We start from the raw sequence: 8,986 nt of genomic DNA, 5'->3' as shown, positions 1-8,986 counted from the left end.
AGATGCCGGCCATTGCAACAATTTTCATATTAATGGGAGTGGAGAAAGGACGAGAAGGACAAGATATACTCAACTCAACTTTATTTATAAAGCCATTTAAAAACAGCCATGGCTGAAACAAAGTGCTGAACATGAATAACAACACGAATTATAAGACATAAAACATAAGAACAATATAAAAACAATAATAAACAATAACAATATTAAAGCAAAAACAGAAACGGAGTCTCATACTGGGTTAAAAGCCAGGGAATAAAAATGAGTTTTAAGACGAGTTTTAAAAATGGACAGTGAAGGGGCTTGTCTAAAGTGCAATGGGAGGTCGTTGAAGGGAGCTGCTGAAGTTTGTGAAGAAATTATTATCTGAAGCTCTTGATATTAAGATGACCCAGGACTTTGAAATGGAGCGTTCCCACAGAACTGGCCAACAAGGTAGAGCATGACAGATCCTTGTCCGCTTTTTGAGATTCAGTGTCCAGGAAGCAATGCTACAAACAACTGGAAAAGGGACAAGCTACATGAAGACAAAAGTGAGTGTTTTTCTTCCAAGACCTGTTGCAGGATATTGTCCAGGGCTACAAGAGGTTTGATTGATTGAAAAAACTACTCAAAGGGACTGCAATATCCTGTTTGCCCGATCTTTTCATTGGAAGCCCAAGAACAAACCAGAGAAATCTTAAATAAAAAAAAGTATTTTTTTTATTGGTCACAGGTAAGGTATGGCAGCGCTGGACTCAAAGTGACAGAGCTCTCGCAGGAAATCTGTCAGCCTGAGCCCCGATATCCGGAAATTGTTCATATTTATCTCTTTACATTTATCTCAGAGAGGTTGTAATTACAAGCGACCGAGTATAATTGGCCAGTTATTAGTGATATGACCAGGCCAACCACCGTCCACGTCATGTTCTTTGAATGTGATAAACAGCATGTGTGTGTGTGTGAGTGTTGTTTAGGCATGTATCTAATGTAACAGACCTGTCTGACAAGATAGAGAAGCTTCATATGACCCAGTTATTTAGTCCAGTTATGCTATCTTAAAGTCTTGGACAATACATTGCGTAGTATTAGCAGAGTGGACAAGTGCAAAAGTGCTCGAACACTCATATACTGTTTCAAAGCGGATGTGTGAGTTACTCCTGAACTTACCCTTTCGTTGTGATGTTTCCAGTCGATTCTTAATTGCCCATTTTTTTACTGACAACTTGTAAACATCACAAAATGATGTGTTGCTGGAGGATATTTTAGATTTACACAATTTGCCTGATGATATATGTGCTGTCAGACATTCTAAGGTTCTAGTCTGCAGCGCAGAGCCAGAGAACATACAGAACAAGCTGTGAGCACATGCTGTGTGCACTTCACTCCGCCCTTTCTCACCTGGACAATAACAACACCTATGTGAGAATGCTGTTTATAGACTTCAGTTCAGTATTCAACACCATCATCCCCTCCAAACTGATCACCAAACTCAGTGATCTGGGCATCAACACCTCCCTCAGTAACTGGATACTGGACTTCCTTACCAACAGACCTCAAAATGTCCGGTTAGAGAACCACACCTCCTCAACCCTCATATTGAACACCGGTGTTCCACAGGGCTGTGTGCTGAGCACACCTCTACTCCCTCTTCACCTACAACTGCACACCTGTACATGGCTCTAACACCATTGTCAAGTTTGCAGATGACACAACGGTGATTAGCCTCATCAGCAACAACAATGAGTCAGCCTACAGGAAAGGACCAAAGGTGGCACACACATCCCCATTCGTATCAACGGGACGGAGGTTGAGCGTGTCGCCAGCTTTAAATTCCTGGGTGTCTACATCTCCGAGGACATCTCTGGAACCTTAACACCTAAACTCTGATCAAGAAGGCTCATCAGCGCCTCTTCTTCCTGAGGAGACTGAAGAAGGCCCATCTGTTCCCTGAGATACTGGTGAACTTCTACCGCTGCACCAACTACATCTCAGTGTGGTATGGCAGTTGCTCCGCAGCCCACCGTAAATCACTCCAAAAGTTGGTGAAAACTGCCCAGTGCATCACCATTTCCTCACTCCCCACTATTGAGGCTGTCCAGGACAAAAGATGTCTGTGGAGGGCGCGCAGTATCGTCAAGGACAGTTCTCACCCCGGCTACAGACTGCTGGCCCTCCTCCCCTCTGGCAGGTGCTACAGGGCCCTCCGTTCCTGGTCCAGTAGGTTCAGAAACAGCTTCTTCCCTGGGGCTGTCACCCTGCTGAATTCCACACCACCATGATCAAGTTTAGGCAGGCTTTTAAGTGAAATCCTCAGATAACTTGACCGTTGAAAACCAACGCTGTGCCAGCTGAAATCCCCTGTCTTGTCAGTAGATGACCAACATACAGCAAGCTCAACATTTGGATGGAAAGATTGCTTTAGCATGTCATAGTAGGAGAGTTGCTGTTATTGTGAATATTTAATGCCTCAGGCATTTAAACAAACAATTCTGAAAGCGAACACATCTGACAGACCAAGATGGCAGTTGAAGCTCTTGGCAACCGACTCCTCCTTTTGGCCCAGGCAGCACCAAGGCAACAGGGGTACAGGAAGAACCCCCCCCTGGCTCTTCAATATTTCAGTGGGTAGAGGGCAAGTGTGGGAGAATCCTCCCCCTGTTGATGGACAAAGGCCCTAAATGTCTAATAGTGAGCAGTTAAAATTGAGGGGCAGGCAACCTTGTAGATCTGGGAGCCCTCCGAGCAGTCCCACCTACCCAAAGAGGCCAGCCCACCAGATACCATTCAGGGTCCACCTAAGTTGTCCCGTCCACTACACCCTACAGAACCCCCCCCCCAAAAAAAAAAAAAACTATGTGTGTGAGTGTGTGCTATGTACAGGAGTCTGAGGGATATAGGGATGTAGAAGACTAGGAGTCTCTCCACGGGGAGGTCAGCTAGGGACTGGCTGCAATGGGCACCTCCATTTCCTGCGACCCGCCACAGGGCAGGTATGCTTGATGTCCACCAGGTCCAGGGCCCGCAGTGACAGTATCCGGGGACCCACTGCACACCCAGAAGACACCCACCTGCCCCACCACGGAGCCCCCCTTTCAAAAACAAAAAAACACACGGAATCACAGCGGCTAGAGCTTGACACCGATCATCACCCTGGCCCACCCAAGCAGCCCCCAACAGAGCTAGAGGATCGCCACAGCCACACCCCACCATGCGCCACGACCCCCTAAAAAAATCCTACAGACACATCAGAGGCCACAGAGCAACTGGCTGGACACCAGGACCCGCACCAACCCACCCACACTGTGGCTTGCCCAAGGCAACCCAAACCCCCCAGGCATAGACGCTGTGCACACGCTGGTCCTTATAAACAGCTCCAGTATTAAGGCTGATGAGAAGTAGGTGTGGCAGCAGGAGAGCAGAAGCTCAGACTCAACCCAGGATGATGAACTCACACCCCTGCCCATCCCAACCTAGCGATCAGAGAAAAAAGAAGAACAGAAAAAGTGCATATTCATGACACGATCCACCAAAAGACTCAACTCTCGCCAAGCTCATTGGGCTCTGTTTTTGGAATGTTTGATTTGTTGTGGAGAAAAGACCAGAGTAATCAGACTCCTCTGGGCAGCCTCTTTGGGGAATTTATTAACAGGAACCGACAGGACATACATGTAACATGGCAGCATTCGAGGCATTCCTAAATTCCCCAATCGTCGTTTGTTCCAACCGCTATGAGGTCATAAGTGTTACATTGGTGTCATTTTACATGGCTAACTTGTCATCCTTATGTTAACCATACACTTACCTTTCTTCAGAAGTTATATTTGTGGCCCACCTTGGTGGGAGTTACTTGTTTTATTGCGTTAGCTTGTAATGACCATAATCGTGCCAACACTTCCAATCAACCACTAGCAGGCAAGCTCCAACCTCCTCCCATTCCTTGTCATCCCTGGTCACATATTTCTTTGGTCTTTGTCACTGGTTTTCAAGTCTGAAAAGCTTTTTGTAATGCCCAAGTTGCCACAGTTGGTCTCTCATTTGGTTTCTTTCCTCAAACTAATAAACAAAATTGCTATCCATTGTGTCATTAGTGCCAAAATACCGGCAGTGTATACCTTTCGTGGACTGTGTACACTTACAACTCGTTTATCAGCTCGGCCACAGGCAAATCACCTTTTGACCATTTTATTCACCTGCTTCCCTCATTCTTTGTTGGATCCTACCTGTGGACAAAATCTTAACAATTATACAGATTTGTCAGAGGGAGGTACAGCATCTAGATTTTATAGACTGGGACTCTCTCACCCACCAAAACTTAGAGGTCTTTAGAGAGCCCAGAAAAGAGACCTAAATGGGGATATAGAGGAGGCAATATGGAAAGATGTTGTTAGTTCCTGGTATAAAACATCAAGAGAGGCACAGATGCAATTAGTTATGTATAGGATTATTCATAGGAGCTATTGGAATCCTGAAAAGATGAGAAAACTGAAGCGATGAGACTCTCAGATGGGCTGGAGATGTGAAAGAACAAGAAGCACATTTAGACATACTTTGTATGAATACCAAACAATTGGGATTTTCTGGGGAAGTAGGATTTTTGTTTTCAAACAAAATGCTTGGGTTTAGGATAGCCTAGTATCCATAGTTGTATTATGTGATTGCTGCTTTTTGTTTTTTTTTGTTTGTGTGTTTGTTCTCTTCTTGTCTGCTTACAGGTGCTCCTGGTGCCTCTAAGGCTGGATAATTTTTTTTTTTTTAAAAAGGATAGCCTAGGGCCTAGTACTGTGTTTATTTAGGTATAAACAATGGTATTAGTTCCTATAACTAAAAGACAACCAATGTAGGGTTATCAACTGTATGAAGTGGCAGCATAATAAGAGGATATTATGTGATAGATGTAAGAATTGCTTTAACAAACGTACACTCCTTCAAAGTGCATTGTGCATGTGAGTGAGTCAAGCCAATTCCCTGTGTCTTCCTCTCCTTTAATGTCAGTGTTTATCCTGTTCAGGTGCTTGTTTATATCGGTTTTTGTTTTGAAAACCAATAAGTGAATTACAAACAAACAAACAAACAAACAAAAAAAAGGACATGAAACAAACTAAAGGTGAGTCGACTCCTGAAATGAACTGCCCCTTACCCCCCTCCACACACGTACTTCTGTCCCCATACTCGCTTTTGGCAGTCACGTCGGACCTTTCAGAAATACCAGATTTCCTAACATTAAGCGCCAAGAGACATAGAAGCTAACGAGTCTAAATGGGTTCTCTCTTCAGTTCCTTTCGCCCCCTCATCTCTGCCTCCTCAGCGGGTGTTTGTCATCCCCCGCTGAGCCAAACAGACGTGTGTTTACCAGTTTACTGTAGCTAGCCAGGGAGGCTTGTCGGTGTGCAGGCCAGCACTTTGTCTCTCACACTGTGAAACACAACAGCAGTTAGACTTCTCCCTGACAGCATGCTAATCGTCTGATTTAACTCTCCCATGTTTAATCATGAGGGAAAATGAAGGGAGAGAGAGATTATGATAATTGCTTCAAAGTTCTTTTGTGTTGGATCCCATCTGTACACTTTTAGAATGAGGTGTCACTTTCAGCATGTCTATTTCTTCTCAGTGAGCCAGCCTACGGAGGACATTATGTTGATATATTTAATCTTCTGTGGACTAACATTTTTCTTTAACTGTTAAATGTGTGGGATATGTATGTAAAATGAATCTTCTACAAAGATAAGGTTTATGTAAATCTATTGAGAAATAAAGGAAGTGAGACCTGAAGCAACTTGGATGGCTAAACAAATGGGCTATATATCTCATAAGCTTTCTAATATCTTACAGGTCATAAGAAGTCCAACCATGAAACAGTGTGAAAAGGGCTACAGTAATTTCTCATGACCTATAACATCTTATAGTTAATGTGAATGATTTATTTGTTGATTCAGAAACTCAGGAGAGGCTGAAGAGAACTGTTGTAATACAGTGCTTTGAGGTGAAGGAGATTTTCAACATGCAGGGGTTTTGGCGGTGTGGCCATAAAATTTGTTGCAGTAAACAGGCAAAGATGTGATAAAATAATGAATAAATGATTCTTCGGGTGTAAATGTTTCCATACATTTTGGAGACAGGCATTTTAGCAGAGGAGGAGGAAGGTTATATGGGCCATCAGAATCAATGGGTGAGGAAGTCCGTTTTAATACTCAGCATACTGAGCACTAGACATAATTCCAATGTTGCATCTAGTGATTACCCCAATTTAGCTATGAATATCTCTGGTTAAATTCAATTATCTTAAGCCTTCAAAAAAAATCAGTTCTTATTACTTAATCTAACAAATTTAAGAAAGTAAGATGCACAACTGAAGTCATGTAAATCATGTAAAAAGCCCTGGAGAACACAAACTGAGACCTCAGTGTTTATTCAGTCTTGATGTCAAATAGCTTTTCTTTTTTTTCTTTTTTTTTTTTACTTTTTTAGTTGGTGAAACATCAACATGGCAAAAAAACAGTCACTTTGTTCAGTTCTGAGTTGAATGACAGATAGTATTGATGACTATGACATTTTTCCAAATTCATCTTCCACAGCTAAAAGAAACACGGCCCACGTAAAGAATTAATTTCAACAGAATTAATGTTTCATAAAAATATAAATACAGAACTAGACAGGCTACAAAAAAAAAATATTGACGAATATGAAGGATATCAAGGAGGAGGTGGTTGAAAACATAAATGTAAATAAAAGATTAAGCATACTATTGTAATTTGCATGAACAATAACTTCATGCTTGGTGGAAAGGTAGTTCACTGGTATCTAGACTTCATTACAGTACAGAAAAAAATGGCAACTATTCCATTTACAGATGGAATGTTTCCTTGGACACTGTGATGGTGCCTGTAGTAACAACAATGCTGTAATAAAAGAAATTGTTTTAAGACACTGGAGAAAGCCAGAACTCATTCAAGGTTTTACCTGATTTATTTATCAGAGGAGCAGTTATACAGCAACATAGACAGAGAATGTTATAGAGAAGTGCTCGAAAAAAACAACTGAGACTTAAAGCTATTTTTCTTCTCTTCTTGACTTCACTTGCAGGGTGAAGGTGTTTCGTCTCGTGGTTAGACTGTTCCAGGAACCCTCGTAACAGTGCTCTCATGATAGACAAGCATTGATGACAGATAAATGTCACAGTTTCCTCTCAATAATTAAAGCTTCAGTGCAACAAACTAAATACATTAGGTTACATGGGTCTGAGTAAAACTGAGTCATTTTAATGCAATTTTTATAACAATTGTAGTGTGGCTTAGTAAATGAGGACATGTACTCACAACGTGAAGCTCTCAAGTTTGAGCCCTAATTGGAGTATTTCTATTAATAGTGGTGAAATCTGGCCTAAAAGTGAATGTTTAATCAGTCTTTAAATATGAACAGAAAAAAACTTTCACTTTTACCTGAATTTAATTCAGTTTCATCCTAGATTTCTGTGATTTAGACATCTTGTCAACTAAAAACAAATCTGAGTGTGAGAACAAATTTACAGTCACTACAGTGTGACAGGCCGCCACAACAATCAGAGCTCTCTGTGACATGGACAATGGTGAGACTGTTCAACCACAGACATACAAGTGTCTCAGCCATCTGTCTGCACACTTCCACAGTACAAACATTGTGCTACATGCACATGCATACACATGTACACACTGCTTCCACCCCCCCCAAAAAAACAGCCCCATTGTCATGCAAACTCATACACAGCCCATCCACATCCTAAGTGATGTGAACATCAACATTTTTTGTTAATGTTAGTGAAAATATATTACTACACACATTTTCTTGTGTGAATCTCCAAGTCATTTATATATTTAAATTTAAATTTGTGACCAGACTGCACTGACCACAGCTCTGTTGCACACTATCTTGAGTTAAACTACTCAACCCCCCCTCAGCTGGGCTCCAGCTTCCATGACTTTAAGGATAAGTGTCTACAATGATCAATGAACGAAAGTAATATCTGAGCTGGAGCTACTCATATTTTCAAGCATTGATAGGCTAAATAACTTCAAAATTGACTTTTTTTTAATATAGTGCCAAATCACAACTATGAGATCTTTAAGATATGATAGAGCTTAGCCATTAAGAGCTCTAAATGTGAGAAGTATTTTAAATTCTATTTGACATGAATTAGATTGGTAGCCAATGAAGAGAAGCTTAAACTGGAGAAAATCTCTCCAGTTGGAGGCTCATGCTCACTTCTAGGGTCAATTTAGAGTCACCAATTAAACTGTCGTGCATGTTGTTGGGCGGTAGGAGGAAGCCGGAGTGGAACCTACGCATGCAATGGGAGAAACTCTCCTAACCAGGAACTCTCTTTCCACGAGGCAATGGTGCTAACCATCACACAACCTCTGCAGGTATTTATCAGCTCTGGTACCAAATGGCATTGGTGGAACTGAAAACCTGGGAAGTCAAGTCATACCTTACAACAGGATTTGTCAGCAAAATTAAGGACTCATTCAACATTCTGGTTGGATATGAACAGGTTTGTACAAACATTTTTTCATCTTATTCAAACTTTATGAAAATAAAGAATTGATTGTGCCCATGTTATGTGTGAGCACAGTCATGAGACAGTCAAAATGTTTGTGAGTACACTTTTTGCATATGTAGTGGTTTTAAGGCTTTTTGCGATTTATAACCTTGGGAAAACATTTGACATGTGGGGATCAGGGTTAAAAAGGTAGGTGAGGAGAGGTGAGGTTCAAACATGCATCGAAATTATAAAAAAACGTAATCTGAACATATATAGGTTGAATTTGTTATATCAGCTATACCTTTAAGAATATGTCACTTTATGTAGAAAAATAATTATTTCGGAATGCCCCCCTTAGTTACGCTAAAGTTGTTATAACAAGCTAACATGTAACTTTTATCCCCAGTGCAGACCAAAAGAAGTGTAGTTACATGTTTTTTTTCCCGTTAGATGCAAATACATTGCAGTTACATGAGCTACAAATGTCCATCC

Source organism: Odontesthes bonariensis, chromosome 12 (genome assembly GCF_027942865.1).
Source record: "Odontesthes bonariensis isolate fOdoBon6 chromosome 12, fOdoBon6.hap1, whole genome shotgun sequence".
Classification (NCBI taxonomy): domain Eukaryota; kingdom Metazoa; phylum Chordata; class Actinopteri; order Atheriniformes; family Atherinopsidae; genus Odontesthes; species Odontesthes bonariensis.
Note: the sequence above shows the minus strand (reverse complement) of the source record.